The sequence below is a fragment of the Lonchura striata genome, chromosome 4 (assembly GCF_050655825.1).
Source record: "Lonchura striata isolate lonStrDom1 chromosome 4, ASM5065582v1, whole genome shotgun sequence".
Taxonomy (NCBI): domain Eukaryota; kingdom Metazoa; phylum Chordata; class Aves; order Passeriformes; family Estrildidae; genus Lonchura; species Lonchura striata.
Window position 1 is genome coordinate 2,909,662 of NC_140706.1, and position 20,547 is coordinate 2,930,208.

General features: G+C 56.1%; 1 protein-coding gene and 1 long non-coding RNA gene across 4 annotated transcripts in view; one reads left to right on the forward strand and one right to left on the reverse strand.

Annotated features, from left to right (window-relative positions):
- Positions 1–1,021: 1,021 nt before the first annotated feature.
- On the reverse strand, positions 1,022–11,021 carry LOC116183546 (uncharacterized). 3 transcript variants are annotated; one of them, XR_004148185.3, is made up of 4 exons: positions 10,900–11,021; positions 7,584–7,722; positions 6,203–6,304; positions 1,022–4,733 (listed from the first exon to the last, which is right to left on the reverse strand). It is a non-coding gene; the product is annotated as an uncharacterized LOC116183546 (long non-coding RNA). The 3 variants fall into 3 exon arrangements; XR_014954593.1 differs by having other exon boundaries at positions 8,327–11,021; XR_014954594.1 differs by having other exon boundaries at positions 1,022–4,736; positions 8,327–11,021.
- A 54-nt stretch (positions 11,022–11,075) lies between these two features.
- Positions 11,076–20,547, forward strand: part of LZTS3 (leucine zipper tumor suppressor family member 3) — a 51,158-nt gene continuing 41,686 nt past the window's right edge. Inside the window, exon 1 of the mRNA XM_021526819.3 lies at positions 11,076–11,215. The gene's annotated coding sequence lies outside the window, so the exon portion shown is untranslated. The remainder of the gene's footprint in view (positions 11,216–20,547) is intronic.

A 20,547-nucleotide genomic window follows, 5' to 3' on the forward strand; every position in this document is an offset into this window, starting at 1 on the left:
GACAGAGCCCCCAGAGACACTGGCTGTGATCTCTGGCCATGGAAAAGAGTTTTCAATCTTACAAAATGAATTACAAGCTCTAAGTATTTAATATAAGTAATAATTAAGTATAGCACAAGTGCAAAAGTAAAATTTTAAAATTCTAAATTAAAAGTTCAAAAGAAACAAAATTTAAAAATTAAGTGTGTTTTGTCCTTTTTCTTCTTCATACCCTCCATATTTCACTATAATGTTACCATTTTTCTATTAGTTTAAGCTAAAAACACACTATTCAACATAAATAATGAATATTAACACAGTATTATAAATATAGCACACATAATTTCTAATATATAATGTTTATAACATCCCACTAAAGAGCAGAGCCCCACACGCCGTCCTGCAAAACAAACCTACAGCAGGGCAGCACAACACATTAGAAATAAGCAAAAATAAACAATCTTAAAAAAAAAACAACACAAACAGATTATGGCTTCTTCTTTAGCAACAGAACAGAAAGACTGAGACATTTTACAATCTCAGAACCATCAATACCACAGATTCTGACAATTATAAATCTTGGATAATCCTTCAAAGGACCCCTTTTTTTTTTGGAATTTCTGGTGTTCCCCACCAGTGCTGGGTGCACCCCTGGAAGAAAAGAGGGCGAGCTGCCTTGGATGTGTCTCAGGGTCAGATGAGGTGACACTGGAGGTGGGATCCTGCTGGATCAGGCCCTCCCCGAGCTCCAGCAGGATTCAGCAGAGCTTCTGCCAGGCTTTTAATAGTGGACTCCTTCCCCCAGCCGCCCCCGAGCACGGCACGTGCAGATCATCAGCTCAAAGCCTGCTGTGGGCAGGCAGCCCACGGTTCTTTCTCTAAATAAACCTTCCCCTCCCTGGTTGACTCTCCATCTCCCTTTTATTCCTTGGGTTGGGATCATCTGGGAGGCTTCTGGAGCTTTCTCAGCACCAGCCTGGCTCCCCTGCAAGGGACCCGCAGCTCCTCGCTGCCCCTGGAATAATTTCCTGCCTCTTCCCCTCCGCCAGGAAAATGCAGGACACAGCGTGCCCTGTCGAATGCTGGAAGCTGAGAAAACTCTTGGATCAGGCAAAAATGTTGCCATGGGCTCTGATAAAGTGGGAAATGCCCCAAGGCTGCTCCCAAATTCTCTTTGGCAGTGGCTGGACCCCCCCCACCAGCCCCCCAAAAAGCCAGGGCAAGGAGGATGCTGGGGGGACCCCACTGGCCCCTCAGCACAGGAATCTCAGTTTCAAATTTTCTCAGTCTCAAATTGCACTGCTGCAATTTGCTGCCTGACCCCAGCTCCAGGATGGGATCTGTCATGCTTGGCTTGACCTGTTGGCCGAATCATCATTACGTGGGGAATGGTTTTTTGTTGTTTTTTTTTTTTTTATTTTCAGCTGTGTAAAAACAAGGGAACGGGGGAGGAGGGAGAGGGACGGTGCCAGGCTGGGTCCTCTCCTCTCCTCACATGTCCCTCACCGTGCTCAGGCCACGTGGAGCACGTGGGACCTGGTGGAGCATCAGGAAGAGCTTTGAGGGGGTTGCTGCTGCCCCTCGTGCCCTGGCCAGCAGCTAGCCTGGATTTTGGGAGGGTCCCTGGTGCCCTGCAGGGACCAGGCTTTGCTCCTCCACCCCAGAACCATCTGGGGCTGTTTCCTTGAGGAGGCACAATCTGATCCCCCTGCCCTGCTCTCCCTGCCTTGCTTTTCTTACCGTTCCTCTGCCAAACTCGTGCATTCCATGGGCTCAGAGGGCAGACTGAGCACAAGGAGTGACTCGTTTTGGGGAAGGGAGGGCAGACCGGAGTCACCTTTGCCTTCATGTCTTAAACCCAGTGCTGGCACGGGAGCAGCACAGGGCTGGGCAGCAGCAGTGCCCCATTCCAGCCTCTTCCAGGCAGGGATGGGTCAAGGACTGAGATAACCCAGCCCCTGCTAAGAAAACTCCTGCAAAAGCACTGCAAGAATCTGGCTGAACCCAGACCTGTGCCCAGCGTTCCCCAGAGGAGGAGGACAGAGAAATACCAACAGCAGCTCTCCCCAGAGCCCTTTGCTCAGGATTTCTGGCCCAGCTGGGGACGTCAGGAGTTATTTATGGGCTGTGTCTTTTTTAGCCTGCTGTGATCAATAGGTGTGACCCATCACACAATCCAATACCAGGGCAGCAGTGAGAGCAGGAGAGAAAAGATTTTCCTCTCTGTGGTCATAATGCCACACACCCAGCTGTCCTTCAAGGAGAGGGAGAAAGAGTCATGCCCTCCAAGCTGAAAAGGAAAGCTGGCATTGTCCTCCTTTTATTCCCATGGGTTTCCAACAAGCCATCTTTAGGTGCTTCAATGGACTTCCAGATCCTGTCCTCATCACCTGGTAAAAATAATCCTGTGGGAAGATAACAATGCATCCAGCAAGGCTGTGTTGAAGTGGGAGAGGCTGGAACACATCTGTGCTGCTGAAGCCCTGGATTTACCCTGCCGTGGCTCCGGCATCCCTGACCTCCAGCTCTTCCTCGGATCAGCAAATTCCTTCCAGCCAGCAGTAGCAGGAGATGGTAATTTGGGGAGTTATCCACATTTTTTTGTTCTCAAAGAGGTGTAGACAGCCTGGAAAAGGGCTGTCCTGAGGGCAGGGTGCTGCTCCTGGTCTGGATTTGTGGCTAAAAGAGACCTCCCAAGAGTGAGATCACAGAGCAGGGGAAGGCAGCATTGAGCAGCTGTCAGAGGAGCTGCTCCCAAGAGGGTCAGGTTTCCCAAAAAAGGGCCCTCACCAAGCCCTCACAGCTCCCTGGGCCCCAGCCTGGGTCTCTCTGGGGTTCACCTGTGCTGGGACAGGACAGGACATTGCTCCTTCCATCAGGAAAGCAGATTCCCTGAAGAGATGAACCTCAGGCAGCCAGAGCTGAGCCACTCTCTGGCCACCACCCAGATGACTGAAGGCCGTGTCCCTCTCCAAGTGCTTTCCTGAAACACCAGGAGTTATCTCTGAGAGGTGAAAGCCAAGATCTCTCCTCTCCTCTCTCACTGCCTCAAGAGCTGCAGGAATTGCCTCAGCAAACACCTTCACCTGCCCACCCCATTCCTTGGCTCAAGCTCTGCCATCCCAGTGTCTTTCCCACTGGTTTTACAAGATTCCAGAGGTTTCTCCCCCATGGCTTCCTGCCCTTCTTTCCTGACATCCACAGGGTGTTGCTGGAGTCCTCATGACCCGTGGCTTCAGGCGACCTCCTGGTGTTGTTCTGCACCAAGCTCCAGGCCGTGAAGAATTTATCACCAAATACACGAGGAAGGCAAATGTCAGGTACAGGGAAATGGAATTAAGGAGGATTTTGGCCAAAAAAGATCTTTAGCATGTGGTTAGAGCTTGGGATAAAATCCTAGCAGCACATGCTGAAGGCCACCAGAGAACCCCTCTTACCCCTTCTGATGGGGTCCCCAAATGAGAGGATGGTCACTGCAAACCACTCCCCAGGCAGAAAATGCTCTCCATGGCTGAAAACTTCCTTCTGCCTGCTTGGGTGCGTGATTGAAACCCCACAGGAGGAATTTGCATTCCAAAGCTCCATCACACCTCTGATTTTTCTCCAAAACCGGTAAAATTAGGAGCGGGGTTCCAACCTCGTGGTTCTCGCCCTCCTTTGCATGGTGTCATCCTTGGCAGGACAGAATCCCTTTCTCTTTGCTGCAGTGGGGATGCTCAGGCTCCTGCTCCCATCCCAGATGGCATAGCCAGGAGCAATGGCTCCGGATGGACATGTCACAACAAAACCTCCTTTCTATTTATACGGCGCTTGTGACCTTCAGCTGCTGCTACCCCGCTCTGGACGCAGCACAAACGGATTTTCAAACATCCTGGAGTTTGTTTCTGAGAGGTGCAGAAGTTTCTTGTGGTTTCCAAGGGGTCATGAAGTGCAAGGGATCCAGACCTTTCCAGAAAGTGGCTAATAGGTTGGTTGTTTTTTTTTTTTTCTGTCTGTATCATCATTTCTGGGGTTAAACTTAGTATTTAAAAACACAGATGGGCTCAGTTTAAAGACTGGGAGAGGATCCAATTGTAAGTTGTCCAGCTGGTAGAACACCCTCACTGCTAAAAAACGGGTGAACTTGGGAATTCAGGCAGCTCCATCTTTCCATCCTTGCCTTTCCCTGTGCCTTTTCCCAGCTCCTCTGGCAAAGCCATGAAGCCCCCAAAAGTTCTTCAGAGCACAAATGGGGTCAGTCCATGAGCCACTCACCCCTTCCCCCTTGTTGCACAAACCCATCCGACCTCTCTGCATCTCTGGCCACGATTCAGCTTTCTCAAGCCATTAAAAATTTGGCATTTTCCTGAGCTCTTTCCATTTTTCCTTTGTTCCCTTGGAAGCACAGGCACAGGAGGGGGATGCAGGACTGACCTTTGGTGGGATGTGGAGCTCTTGTGTCGGTGCATCCCTCAGCCTCTTGGTCACCTTCATTCACAAATTGTGCATGAATTCATCCCATTAATGGCAGGGAAACATCTTCTCTGGGCTCCAAGCCCAGCTCCCGTCCTTGGGCAGGAGAATGTGTCAGCCTCAGCTTTGACTTTGTGGTGTCCCAACATCAGGAGGTGCCTTTGCACCAAGGGGATGTCCTCAGTTGCTGTTTTATGCTGGGTTGTTGTTTTATTTTTTTTTTTTTTGGGAGATGCAGGAATAAGGCAGGAGAACAAGAGTTCCTAAGTCAGTAATTGTAGTCCAGATATGTGGAGAAAGCACTGCTGGGAGAGGAATTAATATAAAATTAATATTAAGCAAGTTATGGGTGTTTTGGGGAGGGGGAAACACAAATGTGGGAGGGTCTGGGTGTTTATTGCATGTTCAATAAGGAGCTGTTGGAGTCAGGAAAGAAATCCTAATTTTAAAGAGAGTGAGGGAGAATATCTGAAGATGAAATTAATTTTGGGGGCTCACAAGGAGGGATTGGCTCTCCCTGCTTCAGCAGAGCCTCAGGGTGCTGTTTCCACTAAAAAATGAAGTTATTTTCCCTCAAAGCCTGCTTGGCTCCCCTTGCCTGGCTCCATTCTGGGGGAACTGGGCAGTCAGTGCCCAGAAGGATGGGACACAGTGGGCACTGAGCAAACCAACCCCTGGGGATGGGACAGAGGGTTGCTTCCCTTCAGGGACCCCTTCTTTGCTTTCAGCAGAGAGAAAGTACTGAAGAGAGTGGTTTGGGTCACGCCAGAGTCCTGCTGACTTTCAGAAGAACTCAGTTATTGATTTCTGGGACTGTGCTTCTCCCTGGAGGACTGGAAAAAGCCCAAGGCGGTTGCCTGGGATGCCTGTAAACTGTGACTCTGACAACAGCCTTGTTCAACGGGGACTTTCCTGGTGGAATTTGAGGCCAAGGTCATTCCCCCAGGCTGCTCTCCAGCAAGCAGACTGTGAGGGGCTGGAGGATCTGCCAGCCAAGGAAGCAGATCCCAAAAAAAGGTAGAAATTGGGATAATGATGTTTTCCCCCTGAAGCCTTTCTGTGGCAGAGAGGCGGAGATTTCCACCTGGCTGAAGTGGCTGATGTGGAGAGCCCAGAGCCTACACTAAGGAGCTGGAAGATGTTCTTCTGCCACTCAGATGTGTGGGGAGAGGTGCTAAAATGACCCCAAAAATCAGTCCTCTCTGCAGGGGGGTCCACAGGAAAACTGGTTGTGACTATCTGGCATGAGTGTGGATACGGACACAGATGTGCCCGGCACAGGGAGCTGAGGTGGCCCAAGCTCCATTTCCCACCTCAAATAGATGGAAACATTTGTCCTAGACTTGTCCTAAACCCACAGAATCACTCAGGTTGGAAAAGACCTCCCAGATCAAAGCCTTTGACTGACTACCACCACACCCACTAAGACATTTCCCCACATCTCGTTTTTTGAACACTTCTAAGGATGGCAACTCCACCACTTCCTGTGGAGCCCCTTCCAATGATTAACCACTCTTTCAGTGAGGAGATTTTTCCCAATATCCAACAAAAACCCCAACTCAATGAGGTTTTGACCTCAATCTCAAAACAGGCAGCGTTGTCTCCAGCAAGGGTCTCCATCACAGGTGATGCCAATGGAGACCCCATTCCATGTCTGCCTCCCCCTTGTAGGTGCCTCAGATATTCCGGGAAGCCTCCAGAGCTCTCAGGCACCACCTGGAAAACTGAACTGAGCTCAGACCAACGCAGACAAGGAGCTGGGATTGCTCACCTGGCATGGTGTGGGCAGCAGGGTGTGGTCAGCAGTACGTCCTCGAGGAGTGACAGCCCCAGGAGTGGCCAGTCTGCACCCAGGAATGTCCAGCACTGCAGCCTGAAAATCAGGGAATCAGAGAGTCACGAGATTAAAGATAATCACATTCCAACCTGGGGCTTTCCACCTTCCACCATCCCAGGTTGCTCCAAGCCTTGTCCAACCTGGGCTGGGACACTTCCAGGGATGCAGAGGCAGCCACAGCTTCTCTGGGCACCCCCAGCCTCACAGGGAAGAATTCCTTCCTGACAGAACAGCCCTCAGTGCCCAGCTCTTGGCTGTCTTTAACAACAATCAGCCTCCCACTGACCCCAGCGTGATCCCAAGGATGTCCCAAAGCCTCCAAGGCTGCAGACCCCTTGGAACACGCTCACAGAGGAAAGGTCCCTGCTCTTTCCCTGCAAAACCTGAACCCACAGAGGTGTAAAAGCTGCCAAACCCGAGCTGTGCCTGCAGCTTGGCGTGATGGATGGCAGGGCTCAGCTGGGAGCTGTTTAATTTGGGTGAAAGACACTGTGTGGGAAGCAGCCCTGCCTGAGCTCCAAGGTGTGTAGGAGCCAGCTCGGTTTCATCTCAGCTGATTCTAGCAGCAGAGTGTTGCTTTGGAGCAAAGCGAAATGCCGGGAGCTGTGGAGGGGGATGGAGGTCAGGACAAATCTCTCCATTCACTTTTGCAGGGATGAGAGCAGCAGCGAAGCTTTCAATGGGAATTTCTCCGTGGAAGGACTGTGACAGATCTGGGGTGGTGCTGAAAGAGGAGGTAACCCGGAGCATGCCTGCCTTGGCCAGCTCACCAGGCTTGTAACCCTGGATCCTCACCTGGAGGAAGCCCTGAGGCTTCTTCCTAGCAAAGCCAGCAGGGTCCCTTCAGCATAAAATCACAGATTGGTTTGAGCTGCAAAAGTCTTTTAAAGGTCATTTAATCCCATCGCTGCCATGGCCAGGGAGAACTTCCACCAGCCCAGGTTGCTCCAAGCCCTGTCCAGCCTGGCCTTGGGCACTGCCAGGGATCCAGGGGCAGCCACAGCTTCTCTGGGCACCCTGGCCAGGGCCTCACCACCCTCACAGGGAACAATTCCTTCCCAATATCCCACCTAACCCTCCCCTCTGGCAGTGGGAAGCCATTCCCCTTGTTCTGTCACTCCAGGCCCCTGCCCAAAGCCCATTTCCAGCATCAGCTCCTCAAATTCCTTTGGACTTTTAAAGAGAATTTTTGATACAAAACCCCATACCCCAAATATTTCTTCTTCTTGACATGACACCCCGAAGATCTCAATTTCTGGTCTTTCTCCTCAAAATCCAACAAAACCATCAATATCCCCAAGAACTGCTCACAGACCTCTTGCATCTCCCCAATCCTTGGAGAGACCTCCTTGCTCTCGAGCATGTTCAGCCTGCCATGATGAGACAGCCCTTGGCACTGGTATTTCGGAGCACCCCCAAACCATCTGCTCTCCTTTCATCCCTCTTCTGGGTCCCTGTGAGGAGGAGGAGGCTCCAGCTGAGAGAAAGGGACAGGCCGCCCACTTGTGCTGAGTAACCATTGCCAAATTGGATGCCAGCACACACACACACACACACACACAAATATTTCCACCAAGGTTCCTATGAACAATGGTCCCTTGATGATTTGCTGCCTCAAACACTTAGGCCTTTGGCAGTGCTCCATGGGGAACGGGGAGTTCAGCACTGACCCTCCTGCTCCTGGGCTGGCTCGTGGGCACCTCCACATCCATTGTCCCATGGGCAAAGAACAGGATGTGATCCCTGCCCTGGGAATTTGCAAGTTGAAGGCTGGCACGTGGGCAAGGGCAGAGCTGCGTCCTCATCGGTGCCGGGGAGAGAATTCCTCTGCTTCATCTCCACTGCTTGGAAAGCCTGACCACCTCCCTGGCCACAACCCCGGTCTCACTTTGTTGTCATCTTCCCAAATTTACTTCAAACATCACCGTGGTGTCTGCAAACCCATGGGAAGGAGTTAGGGGAACGTCCAGCCAAGGTTGGTCAGCCCTTTTTTCCAAGGGGGTGACAGAGTAGTGACACCCTGAGTGGCACCAGGGTCACATCCCGATGATGTCCTACCTGGAAGGTGAACACCAGTGATGGAGGAAGCACTGGGAGATGTCTGAACCCAGGAAATGGGGTGAGCTGAGCAAAGTCCTGCTCGCACAAAGTGAGAACGTGCTCACGCTTCAGGTAGTGGAGAAATCAGTGCTGGCTTCCCTAAAGCAAAGAGAAAAAAGGACCGAGGTTCTCAGAAGCAAAATGTTTGATCTGGTCATTATTTGTGAAACTCAGAGGTCTTTTTCCAGCCCTTGATTCTCTTCCCTGCTGGTTCCTGCATGCCTGGAGAGAGCTTTCCAGAGCCCCCATCCGTGCGCGCGGCGATCCCGGCTTTTGCACCGTCTACAAATAGTCGGTGCGTGCTGAAAAGAGCAGATCTGAAGCCACAGTTGGCAAATTGCACCAACAAGCATATTCCCAGCGAGGCATTGTTCCAGTTTGTATATGTCTGAAAAGAACTGTTCAGGCATATGTTAAAGTTGGCACCTTCTCCCGGGGACTCGCTGCAAGCTGACGGCTGGAGCGCCATCGCCGCAGCAAGGCACACAAAACACTCGGCAAAGCAGGGAAAACAAAGTCCACTGGGGATGTTAGCGGGGCCAGGGTGAGGATGAGGAGTGGGGCAGAGTGCTGTCATCAGGAGAGAGAGTTCATCCCGCGGGGAATCTGCATCTGCGAGCTCTCGGTGTCAAGGAGGAAGGTGAAAATCCTGCAGCCCCAGCGCTGGACCCGGGATAATCCTTATCAAAAGGTTCAGCGATTGGGATGGGAGGGAATGGGGGTGTCCTACAGGCTCTGGGCTTCACACACCCGAGGAGGCAGCACCCTGCGGTGGGGATGGACTCACTGAGGGTTCTCAGCTCCCAGGGATGTCTGGACATGGCAAAAACCTCTCCCTTGGAGGTTCTGGAGAGTGCCAAGGGGAAATATTGACCTGTTTCAGTCTTCCTTGGGTGTCCATGGGCAGCTGCAGCTGGGGACAGCATGCTGGGCTGGCCTGGTGGAACTGTAACACCATCAGAGCGTCTCTCCTTAGCACGGCTGGGTTAACTTTTGGACTCAGAGGTCTTTTCCAACTGAAATTATTCTGGGATTCTGATTCTCAGTTCCAAAACTGGACCTGCCCCAGCCTAGGCATGACCCATTTTGGGGAGGGGGACACATGCAGGCTCCTGTTCATCCCCTTGGGGTGTCCAGGAGCGCTCCAGTGTCCCTTGCAGAGGGCAGCTGGAGCTCATCTCCCATCAGGTGCAGCTCAGTCCTGGAGGTGTGTGCTGGGTTCATCTTGGTGGAGTAGGGTTCATCTGAAGCTGAAGCAACACAAAAATCTCCATGAGCTTCCTGTAGGACACCTCCTACCCTTGCATGACTCCCAAATGAGGCTGCATTTCCAGGCTCAGATCAGACCAGGCTGCCCAGGAAGGACAGGACAGAACCCCTCAGTTTTCCATGCTGGACTTAAATTGCTGCATTTCTTGGCAGTGCTGGTGGGAAGCAGCAGAACCCCACCCACAGCAGAGGTGGCTTTGTCCAGCTGGTCTAATCCTGGTCCTCAAAGGTGACAGGCTGTAAGTAAATCAGGGAGCCTCAGCTGCCCTTTCCATCCAAGCAGGATCACACACAGCCCCTGGAGCGCTGTCAGCAACAACCTGTGCAGGGAGATACTCACAGCCTGTGCTTCTGGGTGAGCAGCCGAGGGCCTGTCCGGCACTATTAGCAGGAATAATTAATTACCCGCCCTGCCGTTTCCCTGGAAAGCTGCAGAATTCAGTGGCAGCAATTCCTGCCTCTTTCCTGCCTCCTGGGACTCCGGAGAGATGAGCAGGAGCGGGGTAACATCCGTGTATCCATGGAAAGGCCGAGGGGAGAAGCAGAGCGTGTTGCAGGACCTGAACTGGGAGCAGGGACATCGTGAGCTTTCCCTTTCCCTTTTCCTGCTGGCACCTCTCATTTCTCCTTGGAGAAGACAACTCGGTGCAGTGTCACAGTCAGGGGCTGCCCTGCCTTCAGCCCTTGGCCATTTGGATGTTCCTTTTTCAGTTCATCAGTGTAAGAGGAGATTTGGGGAGTTTGTCCCCACCCCCTGTGAGCTCGGCTCCTTGGGTTCTCCGTGGGATGGGAGATGTTTCCTCTCCCAAAAACGACTTTACATCCCCATCCCACCCCCACTGGAGGCTCCCAGGGGTTCAGGTTGTGCCCCCTCCACCCCAAAGGGTTCTGCTCCTACAAGTGGGGGCAAATAGGGACCAAAATGGGATTTTCATGGTGGCTACAGGCAGACAGACTTGGCTCCCACCACCCCCAGCCTGGTCTGTCACCCAGGGGCTGCCCGTGCCCCTCAAACCCCGGCCGTGCCCCCGAGACACCCCCTGCCCCACCGCCTGCAGCAATGTCAGGGCTCAGCTGCATTCGGGGGCTCTTTTTTGGGGGGGCACGAGGGCGATGAGGCACGACGAGGATGCGGGGGACGGAGCCAGGGCACCGGCAGACCCCAAACATCCCGGGGCCCTGCGGGGGAAGGCGAGGAGGGGAGGGAGGCGCAAGCAGCATCCCAGCATCCCCATCCAGCTCCGCGGGGACAGAGCCCTGACCTGGGGGGGTGGCGAGGGAAGAGTTAAAGGGAAGGCGAGCAGATCCTCCTCCATCCTCCCGGTCCTCGCTGTTAGGCTGCTGCTGTGACAGGGGGTGGGGTCGGGGCTGGCCGCCGTTTGCCGCAAGAAGGGGGGGGAAACGTGGCTGCGAATGTGTGTGTGTGTGTGTGTGCGTGTGTGTGTGTTGGTGACACAGGACAAAATGAGATGAGACCCCTCGGACGGCAGCGGCCGCCCGGCTGCGATCCCTGATCCCTGCCCGATCCCTGGCCGCTCCTGCTGCCGTCGCTGCCGGGCACCAGCATCCCCGCCAAGAGTAAGGCTCGGGGTGGGAAGCGACTGGGAGGAACTGGGAAGAGGCGCTGGGAGAAGGGGGAGGCGGGATGGGGTGGGGGGTGACAGGGAGAGGGGGTCTCCTGGGGGTGGGGAGAGGTGGGGTGCGCAGAGAGCGAGCTGGGGGACCTGATGCTGGAGCTCCGCGCGCCTGAACCACCCACCCAGATGTAATTTGGGGAGGGGGAGGGGAGGATTTTGGGGAGGGGGTGGGGGGGGAGGATGGGCTGCCAGCGCCGATTTCGGGTGTGATGGAGGGGAGGGAGCCGTGTTTGTGCCTAAAGTCGCAGCTGCCTGGATTTGGCCCCGCGGGGCCATTGGGATGTGACAGCACCCAAAAATAGAGTGCGAGGCGGGGAGGAGCGGCGAGGGGGGGCAAGACTTGTGTGCCAGTGCCAGGGCCAGGTTATTCCCCCCCCTCGTCACCTTTCCCTCGTCTTCTCTTCTTTATTTCTTTATTTCTTCGGCAGTGATGTCAGGGAGGGGAGCGGTGGCTGGGGCTGGGGGTTGGATTCGCGGCGAGGAGGTTTGCTGGCGGCCGAGTGATTAACGTGCAGTTGCTGGGAATTATGTCATCTGCCTCGGTGCTGGGTGGCCCTCGCCCAGCAGCGGCGGTGGGGAGGGAGGGAGGACGTGGGGGGACGTCATGGCAAGGGGCTCCCCCGCCTGAGGCTTCACCCCGGGAGCCGCCGATGCCTCCCTCCCCGGCTTGGCGAGGACGTGGCTACCCAGCCTTCCTCCCCACCCCGACACGGGCATCCCCGCGTGGGACATCACCCCAGGAGGCACCGCTGCCTCGGGGGCTTTGCAGGGATGGAGCGCCCACCGCGGTCCCCAGGCCGTGGGTGCACGCCCACCGCACTGCCCGCTGCTCCCGGGGGTCCCTCCCGGCTGCTCCCACCCCCAGCGGGACAGGAGCCCCTCGTTGATGCTCCCGGGGGTCCCTCCCGGCTGCTCCCATCCCCAGCGGGACAGGAGCCCCTCGTTGATGCTCCCGGGGGTCCCTCCCGGCTGCTCCCATCCCCAGCAGGACAGGAGCCCCTCATTACTGCTCCAGGGGGTTCCTCCCAGCTCCTCCCATCCCCAGCGGGACAGGAGCCCCCCATTACTGCTCCCGGGGGTCCCTCCCAGCTCCTCCCATCCCCAGCGGGACAGGAGCCCCTCATTACTGCTCCCGGGGGTCCCTCCCGGCTGCTCCCACCCCCAGCGGGACAGGAGCCCCTCGTTGATGCTCCCGGGGGTCCCTCCCAGCTGCTCCCACCCCCAGCGGGACGGGAGCCCCTCATTACTGCTCCCGGGGGTCCCTCCCAGCTCCTCCCATCCCCAGCAGGACGGAAGCCCCTCGTTGCTGCTCCCGGGGGTCCCTCCCGGCTGCTCCCACCCCCAGCGGGATAGGAGCCCCTCGCTGATGCTCCCGGGGGTCCCTCCCAGCTCCTCCCATCCCCATCAGGACAGGAGCCCCTCGTTGATGCTCCCGGCGGCTCATCCCGCTCGCTGGCCCGGCAGCCGGGCTCGGAGCAGGCGGAGCGGGCGCTGCCGTGGAGGGAGGGTGAAGGTGGGCATCCCCTCTGCCAGCTCCCCGGGAGAGAGCGGGGCTGGAGCTGCTGCAGTGCAGCGCAGAGCCCCGTCCGCGGCTCTGGGTGTGCCCGGGGGGAGCAGCGACCCTCTGTGCCTGCCCTGGGGACCTGTGGCTGCCAGGGGTCCCCCAGGCCAGATGATCCCTCCACTCCAGAGGAGGGTGTTGGGATGCTGGATGCTCCACACCCTCCTGGGCATCCCCCTGGGCATTCCTTGAGCACCCCCTGAGCATCCCCATCCTCTCGTTCACCTGAGGAGCTGGGGCAGGAGGACAAGGCCTGCCAGAGAGCCAGGCACGGACCCTGCTGCACATCCGAACCTCTTCCCTTTTTCCACACCCCATGGATTCCCAGGCAGCCCCATGGATCCCCAGGCAGCCCCATGGATCCATTGACAGCCCCATGGATGCATGCACAGCCCCATGGATCCCCAGGCAGCTCCATGGATCCATTGACAGCCCCATGGATCCATGCACAGCCCCATGGATCCATGGACAGCCCCAGGATCCCCAGGCAGCTCCATGGATCCATTGACAGCCCCATGGATCCATTGACAGCCCCATGGATCCATGCACAGGCCCATGGATCCATGGACAGCCCCAGGATCCCCAGGCAGCTCCATGGATCCCCAGGCAGCTCCATGGATCCATTGACAGCCCCATGGATCCATGCACAGCCCCATGGATCCATTGACAGCCCCATGGATCCATGCACAGCCCCATGGATCCATGGACAGCCCCAGGATCCCCAGGCAGCTCCATGGATCCATTGACAGCCCCATGGATCCATGGACAGCCCCATGGATCCCCTGGAAGCCCCATGGATCCATTGACAGCCCCATGGATCTATGCACAGCCCCATGGATCCATTGACAGCCCCATGGATCCATGGACAGCCCCATGGATCCCCAGGCAGCTCCATGGATCCATTGACAGCCCCATGGATCCATTGACAGCCCCATGGATCCATGCACAGGCCCATGGATCCATGGACAGCCCCATGGATCCCCTGGAAGCCCCATGGATCCATGGACAGCCCCATGGATCCATGGACAGCCCCATGGATCCCCTGGAAGCCCCATGGATCCATGGACAGCCCCATGGATCCCCTGGAAGCCCCATGGATCCATGGACAGCCCCATGGATCTCCTGGAAGCCCCATGGATCCCCGGGCAGCCCCATGGGCCACGGCAGAGGGTCGGGCAGGGAGAGGAGCAGGCAGAGGCCCGCAGGAAAGCTGCAGGGAGATGTGCAGTGGAGGTAGGAAGGGCGGGCACAGCTCTAGCGGGGCATTTTCTGGCATTTTCTGCCCCACAGCCCAGTCCACGGGAGGTGGGGGATGCCGACAGCTTGCCGAATTCCAGCTGGGAGCCAGCGGGTGCAGTCCCAGCCGGGGGATGCCACTCGCACCTTTGGCATGTCCCTCATCTCTCGGCGCTCTGCTTCCAGCACCCTCCGGCACATCCTTCATCCTCAGAGCTGCTCCGGCGGGTTGTGCCAGCGCCGAGCCCTCCAGGGAGGTGCTGGCATTCCGGGGGGACACGGGGCACCCCCAGTTCGGGGCAGGCAGGACTGGGAGGCTGCTCCATCCCCCGGCCGTGCCCTCTCCAGGCGGGCTCCGAGCGCCGGGGGTTTGTTTATGTGTGGCCCCGGTTGGAGCGGCGATCTGCCGTGGCTAAATATAGCAGCGATGCTGTCATCCGAGTTCAGCCTGGCTGGGGAATTTATTTTCTGCAAAGGCTGCGAGGCGAACGGGCTGAGAACAGGCGTGGAAATGCCGGAGCGGTGCGACTCCCCGGCTGCCGTGTCCGGGCTCACGCAAGGACAGCGGGCACTCTGTCCCCAGTGCGGCTTTGTGATGGCAACAGGGCAGAGGAGGAATGTCTGGAGGGGCTGAAATTTAAATTGAAATGCCCCTGCTGGCTCGCCGGGGCATTTAAAAGCGGCGCGGTGCCTGTGCGGCTTCAGTTCTCCACGCAGGGAAGGGATCCCCTCCTCCTCCAACTCTTCCTTGCTGGCGTCCCAAGGGATCAACCCCCAGCCCCCTCAGGTGTAAAAAAAGCAGGGAAAGAAGCAGCTGAAAGTCCAACACCTGGGAGAGAGCAGCAGCTTGTCCTACAAGAGGTGGGGTCGGGAGAGCCCCCAGCCCGTCCCTGGGGGCTGCAGCATCAGCCCCGGGCATCCCCTGCTGCTGCCATCGCCACCTTGGATCACCCATCCCGAGGAAAAACGGGAAGAGAGACAGAAAGACAGGTCCCCTGACTTGCAAAAAAAATAAAAAAAAAACAGGCAGATGGGGAGGGTGTTTTCCACATGCACTGTGAAAACCACGTTGCATCGGCAGTCGGAGGCACCCGGTGCGTGATAGCTCCATGTGGATGAAGCAGGAATGTGGATAAACTGGCTGCAAAAAAAAAAAAGTTTCTCAATGGAGTTATATCCCGACAGGGAAGCTTAAGAGTTAAGAGGGTGTTGCTGGAGCTGCTGAAGGGCTAAAAATCTGCTTTCTCCCGGAGCTGTCAGAGAAATCCAGCAAAGAAAGGGTGAAACGAGGAGATTTCTTGTTTCCCTTCACAGAGGATCTTTCCCATTAGTCATTCCTGTCACAGGAGCTGGCAAACACGGTTATTATTTGAGGGATCTGAAAGTGAAATGGAGGCACGAGGCCGGGAGCCCAGACACCCCTGTCCCTGGGACTGGGGAGCAGGCAGGGACCCCCCAACCCCTCTGGCTCCCCCACACCTCTGCTGCACGGGTAAAGCCTTGCTGGGCCCCCGGATTCATCTTCTGGTTGTGGAGCCCTTTCCAAGGAACCTGGTCTAGGGAGTGGCATCCCTGGTCCCTCCCATCCCAAAGCGTTCCAGGATCCCAGGGTTCCAGCAGGACACGGTGGCTGTGATGACAGGAGCCATAGGTGGGCTGTGATGCTCCATCCTGGAGGTGGACACAGCACCTTGAGATCCTGCAGTAATCCAGGTGCTTCCCCAAAGCACCCAAAACTCAGCTCTTCCATCACCCCACAGCCCCGGGAACCTCCGTGGGGGAAAGGAGCAGGCTGAGCCCCACCATGGGTGGCAGGAAGGTCCAAGGAGGTCCCTAAAGAGCAAGGAAAGCAAAGATAACTGTTAAGGCTTGTCAGAAAATTGGGATGGCTCCTGCCTCGTGATCCAGGCTGGGCTGGAGCCAAGGGCTGTCCTGGCAGAGGGAGCTGAAAGTCCCCTTGAGCCACGCAGGAGTTCCTGCAGAGCTGCAGGGCTGGCAGTCAGGTTCTCAGGGATTTTGGCTGAGTTTCCATCTCACAAAACCCCATGATGAAGATGTGGGTCCTGTTGGCTTTTTCTGGTTCCTGAGTCAGAAGGATGAGTTTTGTCTGAGCCCATTCTGAGCCTCTCTTTCCTCCAGGGCCAAATCCTGATCACAGGCCAGCGAGTGCTCCAGAGCCAGCAGGATGCTCCAGGTGTAATCCCAGAATCCCAGAGTCACTCAGGTTGGAAAACACCTCTGGGATCACTGAGGTGATCCTTTGGTGCACCTTTGGTCAAGGTGAACCTTTGACCAAACACCACCATGCACCACCCCAATGAAACCAGAGCACCGAGTGCCACATCCAGTCATTCCTTGGGTAATTCCAGGGATTGTGAATCCACCACCTCCTTGGAAAGCCCTTTCCAATGCTTAGCAACCCTTCCCATGAAGAAACTCTTCCTGATGTCCAACCTGAGCCTCCCCTGGCCCAGCCTGAGGCCGTTCCCTCTCCTCCTGTCCCTGTTCCCTGGAGCAGAGCCCGACCCCCCGGCTGTCCCCTCCTGTCAGGAGCTGAGCAGAGCCACAAGGTCCCCCCTGAGCCTCCTTTGCTCCAGGCTCAGCCCCTTCCCAGCTCCCTCAGCTGCTCCTGGGGCTGAGTCCAGCTTTGTTCCCTTCCCTGGATTCTCTCCAGCCCCTCCAGGTCTTGTTGGGAGAGGCCCAGAAGTTTCCCCAGGACAGGAGGTGCTCCAGCAGTGCCAGCACAGGGGACAGGCACTGCCCTGGCCCTGCTGCCACCCCATTCCTGAAAAAATCCAGGTGCCCTTGGCCTCCTGCCCACCTGAGCACAGCTGGGCTCGTGTCCAGCCACTGGTGACCAGCACCTCCGTCTCCTTCTCCACCAAAGGGCAACGGAGCCCGTTCCCTTCGCAGGGAGCCCGGGAAAAAGGCAATCAGATCATTAACACATGCTGCTCTTCACACAACCAACCTCACAAATATTTATCAGCTGGAGAAACACACGGGCTCAGAAGTTGCCAAGTAACATAACAAGAGGCGCTTTTAAATAAATATCTGCGCGTCTGCGGGTGACGAATTTACCAAATCCCTTGGGATGTGGCCCAAAGATCTGTTTTCCTCTGGAAGCCCAGCACCAGGAATACCAATAATGATCCAAAGCAGGAATGAAAAGCTGGGATAAGCAGTGACTGACTGTCTGTGCAGCACTGGAGGGAATTGCTTCCCTGCTGGGAAGGTCTATGGGGTGATGCCCAACAGATCCATGCCTGCCAGGGACAAGTTGGGAGCAGAATGGGATGAGGGGGGTTTGTTTTGGAGGGGAGGTGAGAACGAGCCCAGTGCACCAGGCTGGGTCTCATCCTGCACCCACGTGCCTCTCCTGAACACCCACAGGACTGATCTTCTCTGTGGGCTCAGGATTTCAAGGATTTGTTGCTGTAGAACCTGTCTCTCTCTCTGGTTCTCCATGTTCCCTCCATCCCTTCCTCTCCTATCCAGCTGGGTATCTCCCAGAAATCCAGCAGGAATATTGCTTGCCCCAGCCTGCCCAGGTGTGTTCTGCAGTACCCAGATATCCAGGGTAAATCCTTGCTGTGAGGTGAGTTTGGAGGTTTTGGGAGTTGTTAGAGGGGGTCAGTGTTGCCAGAGGAGACCAGGTGGGTTTGCAGATGGAGATCTCTCATCCAGTTCCTTCTTCCATGGGGAAACTCTGGCTTGGGGGGTTGGGATTTCCTGGTCTGGACCTTAAAACCATCTCATTCCACCCCCCTGCCATGGGCAGGGACACCTCCCACTAGGCCAGGTCACTCCAAGCCTGTCCAGCCTGGCCTTGGACACTTCCAGGGATCCAGGGGTTTCTCTGGGTACCCTGTGCCAGGCCTTCCCCACCCTCCCAGGGAGGAATTTTTCCCTAATATCCCATCTAAATCCCTCTCCAGCTCTGTTGGAGGCCCTTTGGGCACTGGAAGGTGCTGGAAGATCTCCCCAGAGTTTTCTCCAAGCTGAACACTCCCAAGTCTCCCAGTCTGTCATCTCATTTGGTGGAGATGTTCCCATACAAATCCACCATCTCCCTACCACCAGAGGGTTTTGTCATTTTGGGCCCATTTGGGGGCCATTTGGGGGTTCTTGCCTGAACCAAAACATGAGGAGACACAAGCTGGACATGGAGCTGGTTGGCAAAGTCAACTCGGAGAGTGTTTTTGGGGGGCAGACACTGCCCAGTCGTGGTGGGCCCAGCTGAGGGGGCGGGAGAACACTGACTGGTCAAGGTGATGGTGGTGGCTGTCCCCCAGAGTGGCTGTAGACACCCCATCCCGGGAAAATCTGGAATTTGGGAGCTCCTCCCTGTGCTCCCAGCCATGGCACAGGGGGAGGTCGGAGCTTTTCTTAGCCCAGCTGCTGGAGCTGGGAAAACTAGCCCAGCTTTTGGGCACAGGAGCTCATCTCCTTGTCCCTGCTTTTCTAATTATATCCGCTGATCTAGCACAGGCTCCTGCACTCCCCATGGGCTGCTGCCTTCATTCCGTGCCCGCCTCTGCCCTTGGCAAGCTCTTGGAGGAGCAGCCAAGACATCCCAGAGGAGATGTTGAGATGGCAGGAGCGGCTGCCTCACCTCAGACCTTCCCCTGCCTCACCTCAGACCTTCTCCTGCCTCACCTCAGACCTTCTCCTGCCTCCAGAACTGCCAGGAACAGCAAGGGGACAGGGAACAGGGAACAGGGGACAGGGACACGGGACAGGGGACAGGGGACAGGGGACAGGGGACAGGGGACAGAGGACAGGGACATGCTGATGTTTGTTTTGGCCAGGCTGCACACGGCTGGGATGGCTGCTCAAGGTGGTTCAGAAACCAGAGACACCAGGGCAGAAAGGGTTTTAAACATCCCCAAAAATCATCAGGGATGCTGGGATGAGACGGGCAGAGCTGCATCCCCACAGGTCCCTGCACCCCAAGGCTCTCCTGCCCCGGGGAGGGAGTCCCTGGTGGTCCCTGCCCGGGGAGGGGGGCTCTGGAAAGACCAGGATCTGTTCTTGGCTCAAATCTCTCCCTCCTCCAACAAATACGTTTCTCAAAAGGTCTCTGCTAGGAAAATCCACATCTCCACCCAGTGCAGCTCAGCAAGGACATAAACTCCCATATCCAGGAGCAGGCTGAGCACAGTGCCAGGCTCAGGGAGAGCCTGATGTCCTCCCAGCTCCTCCAGGAATGTAAATAATAAATCACTGCTGCCCGGCTGGTGCCCAGCCAGCCCCTGCACAGCAGGACCTTGTTCCTCTCCTTCCTCCGATCTGCTGCGCTCTTCCTCCCGCCTGCCCCAGTCTTCCTCCCTCCTGGTGCTTTTCCAAACCCCAGGGCTGGAGCTTTTTGGGGATCAGGGTGTCCCCAACACACAGGAGTGTTTTTAGAGCTGTTGAGTCCCAAGTGGAAAGTTTTTAATCTCTTTTGTTCCCTGCTACTGGCACTCGGTGCCGTCTTTGGCGCATTCCTGAACCTCAGTTTCCCTCTGCCAGGCTGCACCGCAGCCTCCCAAGGGATGTACAGACTGGGAGCTAATCTGGGGATGAGGATGAGGTATTTCAAACCCCGATTTTGTGGCTGAAGTGGTAAATGTGCCCCCTGCATGTGTGGCAATGCCCCTGTCTGTTTTCCAGCAGAGCCCAGACAAACTCATCTCCTGCAGCTCAGGAGGGCTTTGGGACCAGCCAAACCCACCCCCAGCCTGTTGACATTCCTCAGTGCCAGCCAAGACCTCTGCCTTCCCCTCCACGCTCTCAGGGGCCCAAATTAGCTTTTAATAATAATATTTCATTAAAAAAAAAAAAAAAAATCCCCGGGCAAACAATCCGGCCTTGGCGCCCGCCGGGACAGCAAACACTCCCCGAGGGGCACCAGGTGTGGTGCATTCCTGGTAGCTGGAAAAGAAAGGAGCCATTATTTCCCTCTGGTGCCATGTGCGGGGTGAGCAGGAGCAGCCAGCCCGGCTCCAGGCAGGGCAGGGCTGTGCCCAGCACCGTGGGAGGTGGGTACGTGGTTTTGGGAAGAGGTCCCCGAGCCAAGCCCCGAGCTCCAGAGCTGATTAATGGTGGCGTGTCTTTGTTCCACACGTTTCCTCCTGGCAGAGGTGTGGGATTTCAGGCGCTAGAAGGGATCTGTTGGTTTTAAAAACACAACCCTGCGAGTCACCCCAGCCATCCCTGGGTGCCGTGAGTGCCCACGTTCCTGGCACAGCCATCCCAGCGTTTGTGTGGATGCCACCACCGCTCAGAGGTTACACCTCAAAGCTGGAAAACTTGATTTTTCATTTTTTAATAAAGTTTCCCATTGATCCATTGACGTCTTTCCCTCTCATCCTTAGAAGAGAAGTTGAGGACAGGCAGGACACGCTGTTACAGCCCCAACTACGGCTTTGACCGGGACAGAAATCAGGGAAAACCCTTTCCTCCGGCTCTCCACCCTTTGGAGTGCAAAGCAA